Below are 26,057 nucleotides of genomic sequence, written 5' to 3'. Positions count from 1 at the left end.
TATAATATAATAAATAATTATAACAAATAATAATATAATTATTATAAAAATTATTCAATAATGTAATCAACTCAAAATCACTGAAATTTGCTCAGTTGCAGAATTGTCGCTGTCATTACTTTTATTTTTTTATGACAAATTTCCCCACAAATCGCTATCGCTCAATTCTGCAAGTGATTATAATTTATTATCGCTGTTTTCTAGCTGCTCTAAAACCATTTTTGACATAAAGGGAAACTTTTGGACAATCTAAAGTTTTAAGGCAGAAAGAACAGTTTTTATTATACAAAAGAACATGTAGGGCACTGGGCAGACCACTAGGGACAAGGGGTGTGTGTATTTTTTACATACAGTACTGTAATCTATAAGATTACAGTATACTGTATGTAATGTGTTTGTTTACTTTTTTGAATTTGGCGCCGTTCTCCGCCCCCGTGCATCGTAACGTCGCAGGGAACGGAGATCGGTGGCACACGGGGACACTGTGAATCGAGCAAGGACCCGCTCGCTCACACAGCGGGGATGCATCACTGGATCCAGGGACAAGGTAAGTAACTTGTCTGTGGATTCAAACTGGTTGAACCTCCTTTGGCAGCAATAACTTCAGCCAAACGTTTCCTGTAGTTGCAGATCAGACATGAACAACGGTCAGGAGTAATTCTTGACCATTCCACTTTACAGAACTGTTTCAGTTCAGCAATATTCTTGGGATGTCTGGTGTGATTCGCTTTCTTGAGGTCATGCCACAGCATCTCAATCGGGTTAAGGTCGAGCGGCCGTATTTTGAACGGCTTGCAGACGAGTGATTTGGTACTTTGGGAGTCCAAGATAGAGGGCATTTGCATAATCAAGTCTGGAGTAGATAATTGTTCCCACCACGACTGCTATGTCTTTTTTTGGGATAAAGGGGGTGAGTCTTCATAGTAGGCGCAGCAGATGCTGCGATCCGCTGACTACTGACCCTATTTGTGCATCCAGTGTCATGTAGGTGTCGAAGATAACTCTGAGACTTTTGACTTTGGTGCTAGGGGTGATGGTTTGACCCAGAATTGGTGGGGGAATCCATGTTATTGCTGGATGAATCTTTCTATTGGCCTGAAACAGGAGAAGTTCTGTTTTAGAGCCATTGAGTTTAAGATAACTCTTTGTCATCCAATTTTCTACCAAAGTAAGGCATTTCTCTAGTCCGAGATAATGATCCTTTTTTTGCAGATGCGAAAATATAGTTGTGTGTCATCTGCATAAGAGTGGTAAAGTAACTTATGGTTAATTTTTTTTTTTTTTTTTCTTTTGTTTTTTTCTTTCTCTTTTTTTTTTTGTTTTTTTTTTCACTTCAGACTCTACCTCATAGAGTGCGATTGTATGCTCATGTTCTCCGTGCCAGCCCATTGCATCTCTATTTTGGTTTTGCATCATTAGTGTCGCTTATCTTTATATGGGTTTTTTCTTTATTTATTCATTTTATTTCCTTATTGTTCTGGTTTCACTTTTCTTTTCTTTTTTTTTTTTCCTCCCTCTTCTTTCTCTTTTTTTTTTTTTTGTATGTTATACATATGCTATTATATCATCCACGTATACATATAAACCCATAAAAACCCATATGTACCTCCGTTTGCATAGAGCAAATAAAAATACCGAGAGAAAAAAAAACAAAAAAAAGGAAAACAGAAAGTTGACCATTTCTAATTTTTACCCCCCCTTACCCCTACCCCTCCCCCCCTCCCCTGTCTCACCTTAGATATTTTCTTCAGACCCATAGATTTTTCTGATATTCTTCTAGGGGGGCATTTAAAATTCTTCCCTTAGCTTTTCTGCGTAACTCCAAGTTTTCTTGAAGATCCTCCAGTTATCCCATTTTGTGCTTAATAAAATATTATTTCCCTCTAAACCCTCTTTCAGTTCTTCCATTTTGTATGTTTCTTCGACCGCGTCGATCCATTCCCAAATCAAAGGGGGGTCTGGATCTTGCCACCTTCTAGGGATTAATCTCTTGGCGGCGTTCAGGAGGTGCGGTATCAGTGAATCCCTGTACTTTTTTATGCCTTCTTCTCCCCCGTGAAATAGGACAACCCATGGGTCCATCTTTATCTTTTCCTTTGTGATCTCCTCCACGCAACCCAGTATTTTTTCCCAGTACTCTTTTATCTTAGGGCATCCCCACCAAAGGTGTTCCATATTTCCAGGTGTACTACAACCCCTCCAGCAGTCCCCTGTCTGCCCCTCTTTAAATTGTTTTAATTTATCTGGTGTCATATACCAACCGGCTATGCATTTAAAACACATTTCAGCCGTGCGGCTGTCCACCGCGGAGGAGTGGGTCAGAGCCAACATTCTCTCTATTGTGTTCCTATCCCGCTGTGTGCCCAATTCCCTTTCCCATTTTTCAATGAATGGGGGTATACCCGGCTCCCCCATCTTCAGTAGGATCCTATAAAGTTTTGAAACAGTACCTTTAGGTCTTTCCGTGGTACAGATTTTTTCCAGATCTGACAACTGGTCTCCTGACCTCAGAGGGTGAGGGAGACCTTGGATAAAATGGTTTAGCTGCTGATACCTCCACTCATTGATTTCCATTAAATTTTTATTGAGTTTTAACTCCTGCAGTGTTCTAATGTGACCCTCGCTCATTATATCTCTTAATTGTGCAGTGTCTTTTTTAATCCAATGCCCCCCCACTTGTGTCTTACCCGGTGCAAAAAAGTCGTTATTTTTCAGTGCTATGAGAGGTGAGTTATATTCTTTCTCCATTTTTTTATAAACTATATCCCATGTTTTCAGTGCCTTTTTTGTTATCTCGTGTAGGTTTATGTCTAGTGTCCTAAATTTGGGGGGGTTCCAAATTATCTTATCTAATCTTACCTGTGATATTTCATTTTCTAAACTTACCCACCTTTTTTCTTTATTAACTCTGGCCCACTCCACCACCCTTGTCAATATAACCGCATCGTAGTATCTCTTAACATCCGGAACAGCGAGTCCTCCCTTTTTTTTTGGTTGCATTAATGTTTGAGAAGCTATCCTATGTTTCTTGTTCTTTCATATGAAGTTCATAATTAATTTGTTAAGGGCTGAGAGTAGAGTTCTCGGGAGGGCTATGGGGATCATCTGGAATTTATATAGGACCTTTGGCATAATAACCATTTTGCAATAATTGATTCGTCCTATCCATGATATTGCTCTGTTTTCCACTCTTTTTGTCTCTTTCTTAATTTCGTTTAGCAGTGGGATATAATTTATCGCATAGGTTTTTTTAATTGATTTGGCTAACCATATCCCAAGGTATTTAAGTTCACTGACCCAGTCGAAAAGATAGTTTTTTTTCAGGGATTTTTCTTCTATCTTACTAACGTTAATACTCATGATCTTCGTTTTGGTGATATTTAGTTTGAAATTTGAGATTTCTCCATATTCATAGCAGAGGCTTAATAGGTTTGGAATTGATGTTTTGGGTTCGGTTAGATAGAAGAGGACGTCGTCTGCAAAAGCTGCAAGTTTATGTTCCTCCTCTCCTATTTTGATTCCTTTTATTTTTTGGCTGTTGCGTATCTTGGCTAGCAGGGGTTCCATTGACAGCACAAACAGCAGTGGTGACAATGGACACCCCTGCCGCGTTCCATTTTTCATTTGGAATGCTTGCGAGAGGCTGCCGTTTATTTTAATTTTGGCCATAGGGGACTGATAGAGGGCGGCCACCCAGTTCATCATCTCCTGGCCAAACCCCATTTCCTTTAAAGTAGAGAGCATGAGTCCCCAGTCTACCCTGTCAAACGCTTTTTCTGCGTCTATTGACAGGAGCAGACCTGGGGATCCCATTGTCCTCATTTTCCGGATAATCAACAGTGTTCTAACACCGTTGTCTCTCCCCTCACGCCCCTGGATGAACCCCGTCTGGTCTGGATGCACCAATTTTTTCATTTCCTGCTTAACTCTCCCGGCCAATATCCTTGCGAACAATTTTACATCCGTGTTTAGCAGGGATATTGGCCGGTAACCCGAGCATCCTTTCAGATCTTTGCCTTCTTTCGGGATGACAGTGATAGTTGCTTCTGAGGCCTCTTTGCTTAATTTGTACTCCTTCCCAAGGCCGTTGAAGTACTTACACAGCCTTGGTAATAGTATCTCTTTATATTTTTTGTAGTACATTACTGTAAAGCCATCTGGGCCTGGGCTTTTACCTGAGGCAGAGTTTGTTATTGCTGACTTAATTTCATCCTCCGTGATTGGCCTATCCATCCCCTCTGCATCGATTTGACTAATTTTTGGGAGCCTTGCTTCTTTTAAAAAGGTTGTGATCTTATTTTCTTTCTCTCCTATCTGCCAAATCTTTTGTTCTACTGAATATAATTTTTCATAATATGATCTAAATGTTTCGGCAATTTCTTTTGTTGTATGAGCAACCTCTCCTTTTTCATTTTTAATTTTGTCGATATAGTTCCTTGATTTTTTTTTTTTCACCAACCGAGCCAGATGTTTGCTTGTTTTATTTCCCCACCTATATCTTTCCCTTGCTATTAAGTTGAATTCTTTTCTTGTTTCCTGATCCATGAGATCTTTAAGTTTATTTCGTTTGTTAACAAGGTTTAGGTATACATCTCATTGCTTACTATCTTTTTTATGAATTTGTTCTAGGCTGAAGATCTCGTCAATTAATTTAACTTTTTTACTAATCGCTTCCTTTTTTCTCCTTGCTCCTTCGGAGATCAGGACCCCTCTTATTACTGCCTTGTGGGCATCCCATATGGTAGCCGCCGAGATTCCCTCAGTTTCATTGATCTTAAAATATTCTTCTAATTCTTTTTTGACCCTTGTTACACTTTTCTCCTCAATCAGTAGTTCCTCATTTAGTCTCCAGCTTTGATAAGGCCTTAGATTGCCCGAGATTTTTATAGATATACTAATGGGCGCGTGGTCGGAGATCGTCATGGGCTCTATTCTCGTCTCGACCACCCCCTCCAACATTCTATGGTCCACTAAGAAGTGGTCGATCCGAGAATAGCTACCATGCGCTTGGGAGTAAAAAGTATAGTCTCGGTGATTAGGATTAAAAATCCTCCATGTATCCACTAACTGACTTCTGTATAAGCTAGCTTTGACCTTTCTTAATTGTGTGTCTTGGGTTTCTGATGTCCGGTGTGATTTATCCACTTTCGGGTCCATACAGAAATTTAGGTCTCCTCCTAGTATTATCTTTCCCCTGCTGAAATCTTTTAATTTCCCTAAAATTCCCAATATGTATTTCATTGGGGAGATGTTGGGAGCATATACATTTACAAGAGTATAGTCTTCCTCCTCCAGTTTTCCTCTCAAAAAGAGGAACCTCCCTTCTGGGTCAGTTAGTCTATCTGTAAGCACGAATCTAGTACCCTTGGCTACCCCAATTGCGACCCCTCTAGCCCTCTTGGAGATAGTATCTCCATAATACCATGTGGGAAAGTCTGGCGAGTACATCCTTACGTTTGATCCTATTGTCAAGTGTGTCTCTTGTACAAATGCGATACCTGCCCTGTAATGTTTCAGTTCCTTCAGCACCTTATGTCTCTTATTGGGGCTATTTAGTCCCTTAACATTGTATGATAGGCATTTAATTACTAGCATCTTCATTTTTTTGTTCTTTATTCCTCGATCTAGGGCTACAATTTTCCTTTCTATGGTTTACGCTCTCATCTAGTTGTCCAGGTGAGACAGGGCATCTTCCCTCCCCCCTCAATCCCCCCTCCCTCTTCACCCCTCCCCCCTTTCCCCCCCTCCTCCCGCCCCCCCTTTTGGTCTCATCCCATCCCCCCCTCTCCTCCCTCCCTCCCCCCTCCCAACCTCCCAATTGGCCTTTTAAAGACCTCTGAACCAATTTCCCTTTCTTGGTTCAGTTTGCTCTGGGTGAGGTTTTGGATTTTTTCTTCTACCCCCCCCCCTTCCTTTCAAAAGAGGGGGTGAAGGACTAGTAGCAATCATCCTCCCCGTATCCACCCGGTGTCCCCCTCAGAAACCGAAGAGGAGGTACATCCTCAAAGAGGGCCCCAGGAAGGCATGTTGTATCTTAAGTCGGGACCAGGTGAACAGAGAGGGAGAGGATAGGGGGAATTCGAAAAGGGAGAACCCCTCTCTCTCTCTCCTTGCCCCCCCCCTACACCCATCCCGGCAAGTCAGGGATCTGAATGTCCAATTTCCTGCAAAATTCGCTTAAGTCCTCGGGGAATCTCAAGATCGCTGATCTTCCCTCTCTCGTCCCGATTAAACACGCAGGGAATCCCCAGTTGTATTTAATATTAAGATCAATCATCTGTTTTAGGAGTGGTTTTAACAACCATCTCCTCGCCAAGGTTTCTGGGGCCACATCCGTAAAGATCCGGATTTCCGCCCCTTCAAAAACTATCGGGGGTTGTCCCCTCAGCTTTTCCCATATTTCTTCTTTATCTTCATAGAATCGAAACCTTACTATAACATCTCTTGTTTGCTCGGATGGCCTTCTTTTCGGATTTCCCACACGATGTACCCTTTCAATCATGATAGGGTTGTCTGCTGTTCTCTTCAGTACAGGGTTAAATATCGTCTGCATTAATACCCTGAGGTCCTCCCCCCTCTTCTCTGGTATTGATTTTATCCTCAGATTTTGTCTCCGGTTTCTGTTTTCCTGGTCTTCTAATTTATAAAAGATAAGCCTCTGTTGTGATTGAATCTGATCGATCTGAATTTTTAGAAAATTTGATTCTTGGGCTTGTTTCTCAATATGCTCCTCTGCTGATTCTATCCTGACGAGCATGTGACCCAGATCTGTCCGCAAGTTCTGTATTTCCCCCTTTATCGCGTTTTCCAGCTTTAGCAACATCTCTGCCATTTCTCCCTTTGAGGGGGATTGTGCGTCTATCCTACTACTTTCCAGACCGCAACCCAATGACACCTCCTCTCTTGATTCCAGGGAAGTTTCTCCGGAGATTACGCTCTGGGGCTTCTTATTTTCATTCTTTTTTGTTTTGTTACCTTGTTGTTGCTTTGTTGTCCCCTGAGCTCCGAGAGCCTGCGGGCTTTCTCCGCTGGTCACGAAGGGCCTTATTGAGCTTGTAGCTGTTATATTTCTTGGGGTAGTGGGGGGACCCCCTTTTGTTGATCTACTTATCATTTTACTCATGTTGGATTCTTTCCTCCTGATTCTCTTCCCCAGCTTGACCCTTCGTTTCCAAAAAAAAAAAAAAGGGAAACCAGGGCTTGGTATTGATGTAATAACACGTAAAGCCCGCAGGGCGGGGATGGGTGGAAGGTGTCTGGGTAAAACAAACCAAAAAAAAAAAAATATATTCTCTTTTTCTTTTTCCTTCCCCTTTTAAATGTTTGAGTTTATTTTCTGGTTTTGACCCAAGTTCCAAAAAAATTGTGATCCTGGATTTGTGTGGCAAATTTTCAGATCGATTTTCAAGATTTTTATTATTCTCTTTTAAACTACCCCCTTCTTTTCCCCCATAATTTTCCTTCCCTTTTCAGGTGTTTTAACCTTGGTTTTTAAAAATGTCACCCAGTGTACTTCAGAGAGTATTTTTATCTAGGTCTGCTAGGGGAGTAATTTAAGAGGCCTGAGGTAGTATGAGATTTTCGAGGGGGGGAGGGAGGGAGATCCAGACCGTGTTCTCAGGGGTACCCCCCAAAAAAAAAAAAAAAAAGGAGGGGGTGCAGGAGAGAAGCGGAAGGGTAGGCCCTTCTAAATACAGGTTTTGGGATCAAATATTTAAGCAAAGTTGTAGTATTGCCTGTTTACTGACTTTTTCCGCTTCTGATGTATTTTGTCCTGTTTGACCAGTAACAGTTGTAGGTTCAGTCTGTCCGTTAAAGGGTCCCCGTCAGCCCCTCTAGTCAAGGTCACTCTAGACATGCACCTGTTTGTCCATAAGTTTCCGCTCCCCCAGTTTATTGGGTCCTCCTGGTCAAATATTGTAAAGAGTTCAGTGCACGGTCAAATCTTACAAGGCTTTTTTCCTCAATACAACCAATGACCGTATTTCACACCCATAAAAACATGTTCCATCGTACTGAGAAAAGACAGGCAAAATGTGGGATACCAAGCAAAAGGAAAAGCTTTATGAATCAGCCTAATATATCCCTCTTATCATTATTTCACAGCGCTTAATGTCCACAGAGATTGCAGCTTACTCTCCTTCCGGGTCTTTTACTGCACAGTTTTAAGCATTTTTTCTCATTTTTTTTTTAATAAGTATAAGAAAAAAGAAAATACCTCGCGTCCTGTGTCCTCTGGGGGAGTGGGGGGGGGGTGCAGGCTTTTCCTTTGGGGCTCAGCGTGCCGCTGGCTCCATATACTCACGTATGTGGGTGGGTATCTGAACTGAAATGATGCGGGCGGTGGGTGTTATCCTCTCAATACTCAGCCTGCTCCGCTTGCGGTGTCCCCTGGTTTACCGCCCGAGATCCGACATCCCGTTCTGGCGCCGCAGAGCTCACGCGACAGTGCAGACAGCGCTCTCAATGCGGCAAGGCGGGATTGAACTCAGCGGCTCCGTGGGAGGTCGACGAGGAGCAACGTGCGGTGAGTGCATGGAGGGCATCCACTCTCTCCCGTGCTACGATCCGTCCTGTCTCCGTCCTGCTTCCATGCTCCTTCCTCCTCACCCAAGAGCGCGACCCGCGTCCTCACGTGCCCGCGCACGTCATGCTACGCTACTGCCCGGTATGCTCCTCGTAACTTATGGTTACTGATGATTTTTAAAAAGAGGACGGAGATAGATATTGAACAGAACAGGCGACAGAGGGGATCCCTGAGGGACTCCGCATGACACCGTGCGTTTTTCAGAAGTGAAAGGACCAAGTTTCACTGTTTGTGATCGGTTTTCCAAGAAGGAGGAGAACCAAGATAAATCACATTCTGCAACTCCGGCTACTTCAACTAGCCGTGTCAGCAATAATTTGTGGTCTACCGTATCAAAAGCTGCGCTTAGGTCCAGCAGTACTAGAAGACTTTGTCTGCGGCCTCTAGGGCGTCATCCCATATTTTGAGCAGTGCTGTTTCCGTCCCGTGACCAGGACAGAAACCGGACTGGAATGGGTCAAGTAATTTATGGGTGTCCAGATGACGTTGTAACTGTTGTACAACTTATTTCTCCATTACCTTGGAGAAGACATTTAGGCCTGTTATAGGACGACGGTGGTTAGGGTCTTTGGGGTCGAGGGTGTTTTTTTTTAGAATGGGTTTGATTATACCTTGTTTCAGCAAGGGTGGTTAATGAGCTGCATGATAGCAGGTGCCAAAAAATCGGCACATTCTTTCAGCAGTTTGGTGGGGATGATATCATTGGGCGCTGTGCTATTTCGCAGCGTCCCGATGACATTTTTAGTGGCATCGATGGAAATGGGTTTTAGAGTGAAATTAGATGATTGCGGCGGAATTATGTGGGTATTAGGTTTGTGATTTAGGGGGTGTGGATGAGGATTCTTTATTGGTGAATACTTTCACGGATTCTTTCAATTTTATTGATGAAATCCGATAATTCGTTGCAAAATTCTTGTGAATCGGAACTAGGGGCTTCTAGACAGACTGCGTTCATGGTCGTGGTGACTAGATTGAAGAGTTCATGGGGGCGGTTTAGGGCATTAGTGATAATATTGGAAAAAAAATTTTTTTTTGGCAATAAAGATTTCTTTATGGTATTTTTTTGTTATCATCTTATAAATAGTGTGGTTTTCCTCTAAAGAGCTTCTTTTCCAGGCTGCTTCCGCTCTTCTGCGCTCTTGCTTTAGCAACGACAGCTGGTCATTAAACCAGCTGGAGTTGTTTTTGCGGATGCATGTTTTGCGTTTAGGCGCTACTAAGTCGGCTGACTGTAGTAAAGCCTTGTTTATAGCATCAAGAGTTTCTGTGGCTGTTTGATGTAGTTGGATTGTTTTTATTTTGTTCCCTAGGGACCGTCACTTGGTAACACCCAACGGTCCCTATCTTCATATATTGCGCATATATAAGGGGGTCTATTCCTGTGTATGGTGTATCTCCTCCTGGGAAGCCTGCAGCAGTGGGGGAACACAGTTAACCCCTTTATCGTCCCCTAGTGTTAACCTCTTACCTGTGAGTGTAATTTTTACATTGATCAGTGCATTTTTATAGCACTGATCACTGTAATAATATCACTGTTCCCCAAAAAGTGTAATTTGGGGTCAGATTTGTCTGCTGCAATGTCGCAGTCCTGCTACAAATCGCACATCGCCGCCATAACCAGTAGAAACAATAAAAAAAACGAAAAGTCCCTAAATCTATCCTGTAGTTTGTAGACGCTATAACTTTTGTGCAAACCAATCAATACACGCATATTGTGATTTTTTTTTTTACCAAAAATATGTAGAAGCAGGGCTTTTTTTCTCAGAGAATAGGTGCAGGAACTCCTCCTTGCTGAGTCACCCCATTGACTCGGCCCCCTACCCACCTCCCAGTACCACCCCTGTTAGAGAATACAGAACCAAGTATCATTTTATAGTGCTAAGTATTTTGTATGGAATTTGGTAATGTTAACAAGAAAAGCAGTAAAACGGATCTAGCAACAATGGACACCCCAGTGACAATACACTCCCAACAGCCAGCAATATTAGACCCCTCCCTCAACAGCAGATCCCACCAGCAATGATTGACAACAATACAACCCCCACTGGCAATGACAGACTTCCACAGCAACAAAAATAAGTCCCCTCCAGCAAAAATTGATTCCCAAGTAGCCAGCATTAATAGACCCTCCAGCAGCCAGCAACAAAGACACCTTCTTCAACAGTAAATCCCCCCCAGCAACATAAGACTCACCCAGTAACAACAGAAGACCAACCCAGCAACAATAGATCTCCATCCTCAGCAAATAGATTCCCTCCAGCAACAACAGATTCCCCAGCACCAGCATCAATGGATCCTCCAGCACACCTTGCCATTACATATATTCAGTTCTGGAGGTGCCGGAACTGCGTTCCCCACGTTCCCGCTGAAAAAAAGCCCTGTGTAGAAGAATGTATAAACCTAAACTGATGAATACATTTGTTTTTTTTTATATCTTTTTGGGGGATGTGTATTATATCAAAAATTTAAAAAAATATATTTCTCACAATTGTCGGCCCTTTTTTGTTTATAGTGCAAAAAAATAAAAAAGCAGAGGTGATCAAATACCATCAAAAGAACGCTCTATTTGTGTAAAAAAAAATGTCAATTATTAAAGTGACGCAGTGTCGTAAAATTTAAAAGAATTGGCATGGGGTCCCCCCAAAATCCATACCAGACCCTTATCCGAGCATGCAGCCTGGAAGGTCAGGATGGGTACTATACAGTACTTTGATTACTTACATAGATCTACGCAGCTGTATTCTATCCCGACTGTAGGTGTAATTGCTTTCATTGTACCCTACGAGGCTAAACCTTTTATGTTCTTTTTTTATGCTACCTGGAGTTTTCAAAATTCTCTGATAAAAATGTATCAAATTAAAAAATATTTCTCCAATAGTATGAGAGAAGAGCCAGCAACTTCAAAGTCCTTGATACAAAAATTCTACATATGAACATTAAAAAGCAAACAGCGTACGCATTTCAGTGTAAGACTTAGACCCACAAATAGAGCTTTCTTTTGGTGGTATTTGATCACATCTGCGGTTTTTAGTTTTTGCGCTATAAAACAAAAATGCTATATTTTTTACATTTTCCTATAAGAAATATCCCCCAAAAATATATAAAAAAACATGTTTTTTCCTCAGTTTCGGCCGATACGTATTCTTCTATATATTTTTGGTAAAACAAAAAAATAAAAAAATCGCAATAAGTGTTTGATTGGTTTGCGCAACATTTATAGCATCTGCCACGGTGTGTATACCGCTCCTTCACCGCTCCTTCCCATTTAAAACAGTGGGAAACTGCGGTAATACAGAGGCGCATTGCGGGCAGTATTAACCCCGGCCGCTAGCGGGGGTTAATATCGCACCGCTAGCGGCCGATTCCTGCGGCAATTCCGATGGTATAGCAGGGCTATACCACCACCACGCCTCCCGCCCCAGTGTGAAAGGGGCCTTAGGCATAGCCTATGGCTAAGGCATACGCCAAAACGTGTCAGCTGTTTGCACCTGTACTGCAGACTGCAAACTAGGATTGGATTGCTTCTGTTGAGAACGCTGCATCTTTCATCAGTACTCCAATTAATAGGCGTAGACCAGATATAATTTATAGGGCAATAAATCTCATTTACATTTTAACCATAGATATGCTTTAATAGAAATCAATAAATGTAAACATTTTATTCGCTTCTGTCCATGGAAACATATTTCACTCAGTAAATTAGGGGAAAAGACTTATTCGGTTTGATTTCCATAATCGAAACAGGAGTTATGTTCTGTGTTTTAAAAATGTCTCTTCTGATTAACATCAATACGGGTATTAATCATATCAGCTCTTTTCTACTCTCTGTTGTAGCAGGAATTTCAGTCCTCCTTTACTTATATGGTGTGTTCCAAATGATATACATCAGTATGATTTAAGGTTATGTTATTGCTACAAAAAGTCAACAATATGTTTGTCACATGCATCTGCCTTGCTGATACTGTCTCTTTTTAATTTCCTGAACTCCCTGCAAATATTCACTGGAGCGTCAAACAATTACAGGTGACAACAGAGCAGCTGAATGCCAAGATGGGGATAAATTCTCTCCTTTCCAATTTCCTCTTCTCATCTCTTCATTCATGACAGGATTAAAAAAAAAAAAAAAAAAACACAGCACAGCTATGCTAACAAAGGAATTTATATTAACGGTAGTTGAGGATATTTTATTAAATCTTTACTTCTAAACTGCAATTCCTAATCTGTAATCTTGTTCTAAAAATAATGTTTGGATCGACACTTTGCAGCACGACTCAGTAATAAATGCACAGAGATCTCCCAGCGTGAACACAGCTAACATCTTTGTTTTATCACTCACTGTATGCATTAACTAGCTGTCCACATAGTATTTAGTAGACCTTGAAAACATATTGCATGCTATGATGATAAAAATCTATTTAGGAATTAAAATATTAGACACCTCCAAGTACAAAATCATATATTTTAAAAGAACATTAAATGGACACTATGGGGAGATTTACTAAAAAGCATATGCGGAGGAGATTTAGTAAAACAGGAGCACACAGAATCTGGTGCAGCTGTGCAACGTAACCAACGTTTTATTGTCAAAGTCGAATTGAACAAACTGAAGCTGATTGGTTACAATGCAAAGCTGCACCAGATTCTGTGTGCTCCAGTTTTACCTCATCTGCATCTCCCCTTCATGTGCTTTTTGTCAGTTTTATTTATTACAATAATAAAGTGATAAAGTAACAGTAATAAACTGATATTTTATACTCTTAACCACTTCCCGTATGCCATATAACAGAATGACATGCGCAAAGTGGTTAAGTTATCCTAATAAGCTGCGATCTAGTGCCCGCGGGGCATCAGTCTGATGCACCGCAACTCTGATCGTGGTAAAGAGCCTATGACGTAGGCTCTTTACCACATGATCATCTGTGACAAATCACAGCTGATCACAGCGTGTAACCAAGAAGTGCCGGTAAATGGCTTTTCTCGGTTTGCCCTGACAGGAGAGCCGGTCGGTGACTCTCGGACTTACGACCAGCTCTCCTCACCCAAGTGATGCACTATACATCAGTGTATTGTACAGTACAGTACAAGAGATGCATGTAAGGCCAGCCATACACAATTTGAATCATTTGTGGGAAGGCTGAATGTACCCAAGTTGATTGATTGATCAACTTAGGTACCACCAGCATGCCGGATTCGCTGCAATAGCCGCTAGCTATAATCACTGTCTTCTCCTGGTGGGGATGCCTTCCCGCCCCCCCACAGACAATTGCCCAGCAGGAGGGATTCCCCTGTCAGCACTGTCTGTCATAAGGGATATGTGCAATCACAGGTTGAAGGAAATAAATTAGCACCATCTATGGCCTGCCTTATACTGAAATAGTCTTTATAAATTTGTCCCACAATAAATTTGTGAGATTTATAAGATATGAAAACAATGACAAACTAGGTAGTGTGGGGGCCTGTAACCATAATACTCCTTGACTTCCATTTTGTTTGATGAAATATGTTCTACTCCTCCATTTCACCTTCCTGTGTATATCACGTAGACAAAACGAAACTTGTGTGAACTGATGCCACTATTACTTAGAAGTTACTAGTTTCTATTTGTCAGGAATGATGATACTAACACGCGTATTTGCATTAACCAATGAAATGTAGCTGACACAACATTATTCTACGCCCCTCTTCTTTACTGTATAAAGAACCCCCCCAACACAAATAAACCGAGATTGCTTTCGCCAATAACCTACTTGCATGACTTATTTTCTTGTGGGTGAAATTGATCTCTCTGGGTACCCACATACACAGGACTGACTGACTGATAGCCAGGGGCTATTAAAAAGGGGCCAAGCCAGCCGCCTACAGGTAGTGTAAGATAATCCATGGTATTTTTTCCCAGCAAACACGTATTACAATCTTGTTATAACTGAGGTGATCAGGCCAAAGATAACTAACAAAAATGTATTTAGATTCCAGAATATATATATATGCAGTATAAATTGTCCATTTGCGGATAGTTAAATACAAGCAACAGAGCAACAATACTAATACAATCAGGGGAAAAATACTATTCCTTAAAAACTTTACCTACTGTATGTCACTACATAGGAAAAGCTTGAGAGTAGCAATCCCACTACAGCAATTATAGCAGTGCGTATGTAGTGCATAGTGGTTTAGACCCCTGGAATCCAAGACTGTTGGAGGGTATGGAAATTGTTTTAAGATATTAAGGAGGAGGGAGATAAAAAAAAAAACAGCAACTGCAAACTATACTATGTACAAGCTATTTACCAGATATACAGGGAAGTAACATAGCTACCAGGAACAAGAAATGTCTCATAGAGCTATAACATGACAAGAGGGAAATAAAAAAGCTTGCTGGAAACATTTAATTTTAGAAATGTGTAATTGTGGTGTCCATGACCAAAAGTTATTGCAGGTTTTGTAGCGTGTTAATTTTTTTTTTAAGCCAGAGCACCAATGCCAGGATCAGACAAAAGGCCACGTGCCAAGGTTCTGGTAACAGGCAAGGTTTTCTGCAGCTGGGGTCTTGTAACAGGCCAGGTGCTTTGTTGTCAGGGTCTAATAATAGGCCAGGTATCTAAATTTACAGGGATATGCAAAAAGAACTGCTGCAAAGACAAATCACTTGAATGTTTTTGTGTATACGTACAGTTGTGCTTATAAGTGTACAGAATTTGGCAGAATTTATGATTTCTTAGCCACTTTTCAAAGAATATAATTGATAACACAAATACATTTTGTTCACTCGTGGATGGTGTTTGGCTGAAGCCATTTAATATCAAACATCTGTGTTTACTCTTTTTAAATCATAATGGCAACAGAAACTACCCATATGACCCTGATCAAAAGTTTACATACCGTGGTGATTTTGGTCTGATAACATGCACACAAGTTGACACAAAGGGGTTTGAATGGCTATTGAAGGAAACCATTCTCACCTGTGATCTGTTTGCTTGTAATTAGTGTGTGTGTCTAAAAGGTCAATGATGCATTTCTGGACTTCTGACAGACCCTTGCATCTTTCATCCAGTGCTGCACTGACGTTTCTGGATTCTGAGTCATGGGGATGTAACAGCTATGATGAACAGGAGTGAACCACAACTGTGGTTAGCAAGGATTTCAATGCACTTCTTTATGTGAGAATTCAGTATTGGACCCCAGGCATCACTCCACACAAACAGGAGTTTGGGGGTTCTCTACATAATCTCTTTCTCACATAAAGAAATGCATTGAGGTACTAAGGTTGGACGTATTACAACATGCGACCAGACCTTAGCGTTTAAAATGATAGTATACACGTGAAGATTCCAATGCACTTCTATATGCAAGTGATTATCAGTACGGGACCCCAGGCGTCACTCCACACAAACAGGAGTTTTGGGGTTCTCTACATCATATCACTTAAACATAAATAAATGCATTAGGTCACTAAGGGAGTTGGTATGAAATAAAAAAACCCTTAGCATAGAAAAGTTAGAGTGAACATGTTCAGCAACTTAGGGCAAAGTCCATAAACAAGTAACACTAATGCCAAGCACGTAGTAAATAGGAATTGTAAAGACAACTAATAGTTGCATAAGATCTTTGTAGGTGAAGGCTTATGAGGGTATGTAGAATTAAATTGACTACATAAAGTGGGTGCATGCACTTCCTCTGAATCTTCCCAAGAATCTTCTTGTATACCATAGTCTTTCCATCTAATCAAGTATTGTAGACGTCCTCTTCTTTTCCTAGAGTCTAGAATACGTTCAACCTCATAATGTTCTTCACCCTGAACTAATGTAGGAGGTGCGGGAGGAGGATTCCTACCAGAAAATTGGTTGGGTCTGTAGGGTTTGAGAAGAGACACATGAAAAGAGGAATGAATCCTAAGTTCCGGAGGGAGGGAAAGTTGCATGGTATTTTGATTAATAATTTTAGAAATTGGGAATGGACTAAAAAATTGTTTGGTCAGTTTTCTCGCCGGTAAATGCAAACGTAAGTTTTTTGTAGAGCCATACTTGATCCCCAACTTTGTAAGATGGTGAAAGTCTATGCCTAAGATCATAATAGATTTTTTGATGATGTTGTGCACGTTTGAGGTTATGTTTCAAAAGTTGCAATACGAATGAAAGGGTAGACCAATAATCATTCGTTGAGGGTACGTTTGTAAGTAATGGAGATTCCAGTAGAATATTAGGATGAAACCCATAGTTTGCATAAAAGCGGGAGTAGGGAGTAGAAGAACTAGTTGAATTATTGTAAGAAAATTCAGCGAGAGAAAGAAGGGTAGACCAGTTATCTTGAAGATGGGTACAATAACATCTGAGGTATTGTTCAAGACATTGGTTTACTCATTCTGTCTGTCCATTTGTTTGAGGATGATATCCACTGGAGTATCTATGGTCTATTTGGAGAATATGACACAGAGCCTTCCAGAAATTCGAAACAAATTGGGAACCTCTGTCAGAAACCAGACGTGAAGGAACACCATGTAATTTAATAACATTATCAAGTAGGGCTTGCGCTGTTTCTTTGGAAGAAGGTAATTTCTTAAGAGGGACAAAATGAGCCATTTTAGTAAGCATATCAACTGTTAAAATGATGGTGTTATATCCATTGGAAGGAGGCAATTCAACAATGAAGTCCAAGGACAACGCATTACGACAGCGCAAAGAGCGCAGGGGAAAGCAAAAGAATTGCCAAAGGATCTGTGGGAAAAGGTAGTTGAACTGTATAAAACAGGAAAGGGTTGTAAAAAGATATCCAAGGAATTGAGAATGCTAATCAGCAGTGTTCACACTCTAATCAAGAATTGAAAACTTAAGGGGTTCTGTTGAAACCAAACCACAGTCAGGGAGACCAACTAGAAATTCAGCCACAACTGCCAGGAAAATTGTTTGGGATGCAAAGAAAAACCCACAAATAACTTCAGGTGAAATACAGGACTCTCTGAAAACATGTGGTGTGGCTGTTTCAAGATGTACAGTAAGGAGGCACTTGAAGAATCATGGGTTGCATGGTCGAGTTGACAGAAGAAAGCCATTACTACGCAAATGTGTCAACTTGTGTGCATGTTATTAGACCAAAATCACCAGGGTATGTAAACTTTTGATCAGGGTCACTTGGGTAGTTTCTGTTGCCATTATGATTTAAAAAAAGTAAACACAGTTGATTGATAATAAATGGCTTCAGCCAAACACTAACCATGAGTGAAAAACAGTTTTTGTGTTATCATTCTTATTCTCTGAAAAATGGCCAGGAAATCATAAATTCGGCCAGGGTATGTAAACTTATGAGCACAACTGTAATTGCATATGGGACAAGCAATTAAGCAACTTCTAAAGTAGAGATTGATGTAGAATGGCTCCAGTTGAGTTCAGAAGTGACAACATCTCCTGAGCTGAATTCACAGGGGATAGGACCATTGGAGCAAGCTACCACAGCTAGTACAGATGCAAAAAGCTTAAAGCGGAGTTCCACTCAAAAATGGAACATCCGCTGTTTGGAATCCCTCCCCACATTTGGCAACTTTCAGGGGGAAGGAGGGAGCAGATACCTGTGTAATACAGGTATTTGCTACCACTTCCAGGAATAGATCACCGCGGTAAACTACTCCACGTCCGGCGCCTACTTCGTCCCCCCGCTGTCTTGTGGAAGACAGCTGGGACCAGTGGGATCACGCAGTGCAACTCGCACATGCGCAGTAGGGATCCAGGAAGTGAAGCGGCAAGGCTTCACTTTCTAATTCCCTTACCAAAGATGGCAGCAGCAGCACCCGAGAGACTAGGGACAAATCGACTTTGGGACCCGACATCGCAGGTGCACCGGACAGGAAAGTGTCCATATATTAAAAGTCAACTGCAGTATTTGTAGCTGCTAACGTTTAATATTTTGTTTTCTGTGAAACTCCACTTTAAAGTCTTACTAAACCTAGGACCCTGCATTCACTATATCTGGTCTCCCACAGTACACAGAACATGGACATGCAATCATTTTAGTAAATCTAAACTGCTAAATACCTTTTCTCATCAGCAGTATATAGAAGCCTTATGACTTCTATCAGTGCCTGGTTAAAGCGTGTAGGAGGAGTTTTTATACTGCACTGGCTGACACATGCAGGACCCCTGATCTTCTGTCTGGACAGTGCTGATTGGCTCTGTGCTGATCATATGTACTCTCCCAAGAAAAAAAAAACTCTCTAGCAATACACACCAAACTGATCTAGTGCAGCCTGACTCCAGTAACTCTGTCTTATCCGGACATGTTTTGGAGACAGTGGAAGAAGGGGCAGATCAAAGAAGACAGGATCAAATAGCCTTTTTACACAATGCAGATGATTAACCCTTTAGGTTTCACACTGAGTATAACAAGCATGCTTTACTGCATATACAGACCGGTTTTACTGCTGTGGGTTTAGTAACACATTAATTATGGCTGATAAATTGCAGTAAACTAGATGATGAATGATAACAATTCAGGAAACTGAATAACTGACACTGATGCAGAAGGCAAGACGACAGTTAGTAGTGATGCACATGACTTGACAATGGCTGATATGGGCTTATGAGACTGGAAGGTCATTGGAACAGGCAAGATGAAGGGTGCAGAAGACTAGACAACAGCTGTATAGGCAGGCCCGGATTTACTCCCTTTGCCGCCCCAAGGCCGGGTCCTTCAATGCCGCCCCCGCCTGCGCAGTACAGGGGGGACATTACCAGCCGGGGGACTTTTTCGGCAGGACACTGAGAAGCGGGGGGGGGGGGTGGGGGGGGCTGCTGCCGAAAATGACATTGAGAACCGGGAGGGGGGTTGCTGCTGCCAAGAACTATCTCACCTCCTCTTCCCTCTGTTTTTTGTCCTCTCCTCTCAGCCGCAGTGCCGCCCCGAGGCCTGGCCTTGTTGGCCTTGTCTGGAACCCGGCCCTGTGTATAGGTGGAGGCTGATATTTTAATGTATTTTCTTCTATTTAGGCTTAGGCCTTGTACTCACGACCGGATCTGTGCGCTGGAAACTGTCTGCCCGACAGTTTCCGGCGTACAAGGCTGATTTGTGTTTTGTTCCGCTGGCGTGTACACACCAGCGGACCAAATTCCCGTCGTACCGGAACGCGTGCACGTAAACTACGTACGACGTCACTATAAAGGGGAAGATCAAACTTAATGGCGCCGCCCTCTGTTCCTCTTTTGCTAGTTACGGGTTTGCTCGTGTTAGTGAAGGTTTGGTTAGAGCTGATTCGCGCTTCTCGGTCTCCAGGCTTTGACAGCGTGTATTCACGGGTTCAGTGCGTGTGCTTGCGGTAACGTAGTTGTCATTCGGCTATAGGCTAGCAGGTTGTTTCTGCTTTAGCAGTTGCATCCTGTGCGCTCGTATCTGTTTGTCACGCGTTTGTCGCAGGTAGTGCTGGATTTGCGAGTGCTTTCTGTTTCAGTGTGTTCTTGACTGACCAGCCGGCCGGTTTGAAGCCATGATGGAGCAGCAGCGTCAATTTTCGCGAGTTGGTGCTGTTTATGGGATGGCTGCTGGATATGTTCATTTGTCCAGTACTTTGGCCAGAAACAGGGGGCGGAGGCGTTTCTGGACCAAGAATTGGTTGCGCCAGCGTGACCAGTTCTCACATATGCCTCTGCTTAGGGAACTCCAGGAGAATAATCCTAATGACTTTAGGAATTTTCTCCGCATGACGGACCCCGTATTCAACAGTCTGCTGGAACTTCTGTCCCCCTATATCACGAGGCAGGACACTGTGATGCGCCAAGCCATCACGGCCGAGCAGAGGCTTATTGCCACGTTGCGGTACCTGGCGACTGGGAGGAGCCTGCAGGACCTCAAGTTCTCGACAGGCATCTCTCCGCAGGCGCTTGGGGTCATCATACCGGACACGTGTGCTGCCATCATCAAAGTTATGCATGAGGAGTATATTAAGGTAAGTTTCCTGGCTGTAATAATGTGGCCAACTAACTTTATTTTTATTTTCCCAGATATGCTGTGTGTTTAACTAACGTTACCTTTTCTCCCTATGCATGTTGATATCAGCTTTTACATGTTTTTTTCTTGACCTACCTGCATATTTGTCCCTTACCCAATATTAACCTGTCCAGCATGCTATCCTAGGGACAAACCCACCTTGCCATTTTTTAAAACAGGACTTTTTGTTTTTTGTTCCCCCCCCCCCCCCCCTTCAAACTTTTATTGTCCCCATCAGAGGGCTGTGGAGTCTCTTAATGAAGTGGCCCTATATATTTAATTTCCCAAATTCTCCATGCACATTTTTCTAATGCAATTTTAATACTGTGAACTGTCACAAGGATGCTTGTAGGATGTTTTTGTTACAAAGTACTAAATCTCTTTTTTTGTTTGTCCCCACAGCTACCCTCCACACCACAGGAATGGCAGTCTGTGGCTTCCCAATTTGCCCAGCGGTGGGATTTTCCAAACTGCGGTGGAGCAATAGATGGGAAACACGTCCGCATTGTGCCCCCACCCCGCTCGGGGTCCTACTATTATAATTACAAGGGTTATCATAGTATTGTGTTGATGGCGGTGGTGTCGGCACAGTATGAGTTTCTATATGTGGACGTGGGGAAGAACGGCCGGATGTCTGATGGGGGAGTGTTCGCACGGACTGATTTCTATGATCGTCTCCAAGCTGGTGGTCTGGCATTGCCACCAGATGAAGATAATGTGGAAGGACTTCCGTTTGTGTTCCTAGCGGACGAGGCTTTCGGGCTTGGTCCTCACCTCATGCGGCCTTTTCCCCAGAGGACCCTCACCTCAGAGAGGAGTGTGTTTAATTTTCGGTTGGCCAGGGCTCGGAGGGTAGTCGAGAATGCCTTTGGGATACTCACCAACCGGTTCCGCCTGTTCAGGACATCGATACATCTGGCGGAATATAAATTGGACACCGTTGTATTTGCCTGCTGCATTTTGCACAACTTTTTACGCAGGCACTCCCAGACGTACCTACCCGACATCGGTTCTGAGGCAAGACTACCCTCAGATCCCCTTCCCGGGCTGGACACTGGTCGCGCTGGCTTGGCCCCCCAATCAGCTCGTGAGGTACGTGACAAATATGTTGAGTACTTCATGGGTCGGGGGGCCATTGCTATGCCAGATCATATTTCTTTCTAATTCGGCCCCCAAAGAAAGGAATATTCTAAAAAATAATAAATAATTAGACCATTGGACTTTATACAGTTGTTTGTCATTAATGCTTTTTCTCTTTTTCTGTCTTCCTGGTTCTCTAACTAACTTCTTCAATTGTAATGCATAATTGATTTCTCCACTTTTAGTAACTAACCACATTTTGCACAGTATTCACTCATCTACAAACAGGGTATTGAGTCTAGAAATAAGAAGCAACTCCATTTGTAAATTTTGAGGTCAAGTATTTTAATTTTTGCTTGTTCATGACCCCAAAAATTATTTTATATTTTTTTCATTACTCCCTGCTTTTGTACTTAGGAGTCTACAAATTTTTTTTATTTTTTTTTGTTTTTTCAGGTAATTCAACCAAAAATATTATGCAGATTATACATTTATTAACAATTTCACATTTTTTTTTATCAAATATAGTTAGATTTATTGTTTACATATATATATATATATATATATAGACTATTTTTGGTGGGGTGTTTACCGCCTTAATTATTTTTTTTGGGCATATTTTTTATGCACAAAAAACAATAATTTTTTAAGCATTTTTTTTGTTTTTGGTGTGTTTTTCAAAAAGTAAATTTTTAGGTGAGATTTTGGAGTCAAATCTCTACTTCACTAAATTCAGTGATTAGAGAGATTTATAATTCTATATATATATATTTAAAAAATTTTGGCGTTGTTTATTCTTTATGGTCTAAACTTTATAGTATCCCAAAATGTTCAACATGGTCAAAAAGTAACAAAATCCAATTCCAAAAATATAAAAACTCACAACAGCAGTCAGTCATGGTGTGCTTTCACACTGGAACACGCCAAAATTGGAAGATACACACATTCAGTGCAAACTCGCCAAATGTCATTGGTTCAACAGACAAATGGCCACATGTGCTATCTGACATCATGGGTGATCAATGTCTGTGTTCTGTGGGAGCAAACCCTTCCTCTCAACTACTTGAGGATGGAGGAGGGGGTTGGACCCACAAAGCACAGACATTAGATATTCTGTGATGGCAGATAGCACATGTTGGCACACTGTGTGTGTATCTTCAAATTTTGGCGTATTCATTAGTAAAACTGTAAAAATGTTTGTGGGGGCGGGGGATGGGCGGGGGGTGTTTCAGTCTTTGACACGGCCCATCATGTCAATAATGTTTTTAAAATTAGATTCGATGACCATCATTCTTTGCCGCATATTGTCCATTTCCGTGCAGCATTCCAAAAGGACATTTGTTAAATTCTCTTCCATGACAACCATCCTTTCACGCATATTGTGCATTTCAGTGCTGCACTCCATTACCTGCTGAATAATTATAGCAGCACTTGCACGTGAAAATATTGGCACACCATCCTCCTCCCCTAAAAAAAAAAAAAAAATGGCATTTACAACATTATTTTTCGATGAGGCCTATCTACATATGTTTTTTTGAATCAAGCTAGGGTGACACTGACCTGATGGGCTTCTCCTTTCCACCTCTTCGACATCTTCTATCACTCCTCCTTCTTCCACCACCTCCCCATCATCTTCTATCACTCCTCCTTCTTCCACCACTTCCCCATCATCTTGGACTCCTCCTTCATCCATCAATCCACCTTCTTTCAATTCGCCAAATTGTTCTTCCGCCACTTGCCCTTCATCTGCTATAACTTCTAAGTCCAAAATTACTTCTTCCTCCTCTCTTCCTTCCTCCTTTCTTCCTTCCTCCTCTCCTTCCACATCCTCTTCTCCTTCCACATCCTCTTCTCCTTCCACATCCTCTTCTCCTTCCACATCCTCTTCTCCTTCCACATCCTCTTCTCCTTCCACATCCTCCTGCTCCTCCACATGTTGAGATGGCAGATTTTGGCCTTGTCTGGCCCTCTCTGCCTCCTCCAAATGCTGGCGACTTCTTTCCCCTGAAATAAACCAAAAAAAATGTAGACTCATCAGCACACAGATATTGGAGAGCATACATCGCACACATTGCTTAGAAGATGCTTTCATTTAGTTACTTTTATCTTTCACCAAACCTACATTTTGCAATTACTTCTATATGGCAAGCTCTGATCCTGCCCCTTTTTAGCAAAGTGACACACATGGATGTCCCCCCTAAACTGTATTTCTGGGAGACCCTACCAAAACCCATTTTGGATTTGGGGAGACACAGGTGCTCTGCATTGCAGATGTGAAAACATCTGCTTTATTACCACTGTTTTTAGAATGAAACCTGTTTGCCTTTCCCATTCTCATATTTTTTTTTTCTAGAACTAGCTTTTACACAATGTTTACAAACAAAGTTTTTGGCCAGTGAGCCATGTCCAGGTGTGTTGTTCCTGGAATAACCGAGCCTTTCTGAGAAACTATGTGATGTTACGTTGTTTACTAAGAACACTATTTGTAAATATGTAGTTATTTATGTCCTAAAAAATAAATGACAACATGTCTTTAAAATTACAAGCAGGCCAAGGAGGCAGATGGTGAAATATACATGGCAACACATTATTGCAGACAATCACCCCCCCCCCCCCCAACCCCAATATATATTTACTTACTTTTACGCAGAATTTTAAGTATTTTCTTCATCTTATGTGGCTCCCTCAATTTTAAGTCTGACCATCGTTTCCTCAGCTGTTCCTTGGACCTGGTGATCCCAAACATCCTCTGCATTCTCCTCGCCACCTTGTCCATAATATGTGCCTTTCGGCGGTTAGGGGTCTTGTATGGCCCTAATTCACCATCATAGTCCTTCTTTCGCATGATGTAAACTAACTCCACCATTTCCTGGAACCGCATATTAGTGGCTTTATATCTTCTTTGCCTTGATCGGGACGTCCCTGCCTCTGTCCCTTCACTTGTGGCATGAGAGCATCGTGCCCGCTCGTGTGACATCGCCATCTTTCCTTTCCCACAGAGATTATGGGCGTGGAAAAGATGAATTCTTACGCCATGGGCGGAGAAGAGGGCGGCGTTTAATACATACGCGGAGTGTAGAGAATGCAAACAACGTGTTTACGTCGGTTACGCGGAGAATCTTCGAGCGCATCCAGAACATACACAGTTAACGCCATATTTCCTAAACTCATTGATTAGGGGCCTCGCAAAGGTGACGAGGGCGGGGTTTAATAAATACGCGGAGTGTTTAAAAGGTTTACGCCGTGATTACGCATCTTACGCGGTAATTAGGCGAGCGTGAGAAACGAGGAGCGAGAGACAGGAAGGTAAGGAAATTAAAAATGTGATCAGCAGAGGCCTTGAAAATGTAGACACATGGGATGGGGGTTTGGGCTGTTGGTTGCACCCTTTTTAAGCTCTTCTGTCTATGGGGTACCACAATGTTATTTTGGTATCCAAATGCTTTTGGACACCTCACAAAATAGAGATGTCAACAATGCTGTACCTCATTGACAAGTTTTTGAATGGTGTATTCAGATCAGGCAAAGTATTGTTCAAGTGTTGGTTGTACAGAGGTCATTAGGAAGTGTCTTTTATGTCATCCATTGTCAGGGGCATGAGATTTACACATGAAAGAGTGCCTAGATGAATACTGTCATTTGTAAGCATTGTTTATTTTTCTATATTAAAAATATTTACTGCAATGTGAACAATGGCTCTGCATCTAGCAAATCAATGTTTGGTACAAGCAATGCGGCCGAGCTGCCAATCATTGTTTAAACAAGAGAGACTGTGTTTGTAATTAGATATAGGTAATAAATTTGAAGACACATATTAGATCAAGGTCAACGCTGATCCTTTGGAATATTTATTTTTCTGTGGTTTATGTTTTTGTAATCTAGACTCCAAAAGAAATATAATTTTACAAACTATTCAATGGACCTCCTACAAACCAAGGAATCTATAGAGGCCTTACTCCAAAAATATCAGGAGACGCCCATCCTGTGGAATTCCAAGCACTCTTTATATTGCAATAAAGAGGTACGAGCGGCAGCACTAGAAGAGCTAGCAAATTATATGCAAACTTGGGTGCCAGGATGCACTGCCAACATGGTGAAGGATAAACTTGCCAACCTCAGAAGCACATACAGGAGAGCATACAAAGCTAATAAAAGCCAAAAATCGGGAGCAGCAGCAAGACAAGCAAAGGAACCCAAACTGTGGTATTATAAACAGATGGCTTTTTTGCGGGACGAAATGGAAGGCAGAAAAACGATGTCGAGTCTTTCTTCCAACCTTTCCTCCATGCTACCTTCCAGCGGACCTTCCCCAGATGACCACAGCCCTGCAGAGTCGGAGGAAGAGGGCCTGGCTGACAGAGATGCAGATCTGCCACCCTTCGATGAGGAGGTATAGTAGTTTCCTCTATATTTCTGGCGTAAA

The sequence above is a fragment of the Rana temporaria genome, chromosome 5 (assembly GCF_905171775.1).
Source record: "Rana temporaria chromosome 5, aRanTem1.1, whole genome shotgun sequence".
In the NCBI taxonomy this organism is placed as follows: domain Eukaryota; kingdom Metazoa; phylum Chordata; class Amphibia; order Anura; family Ranidae; genus Rana; species Rana temporaria.
This window is presented reverse-complemented; position numbering follows the sequence as displayed.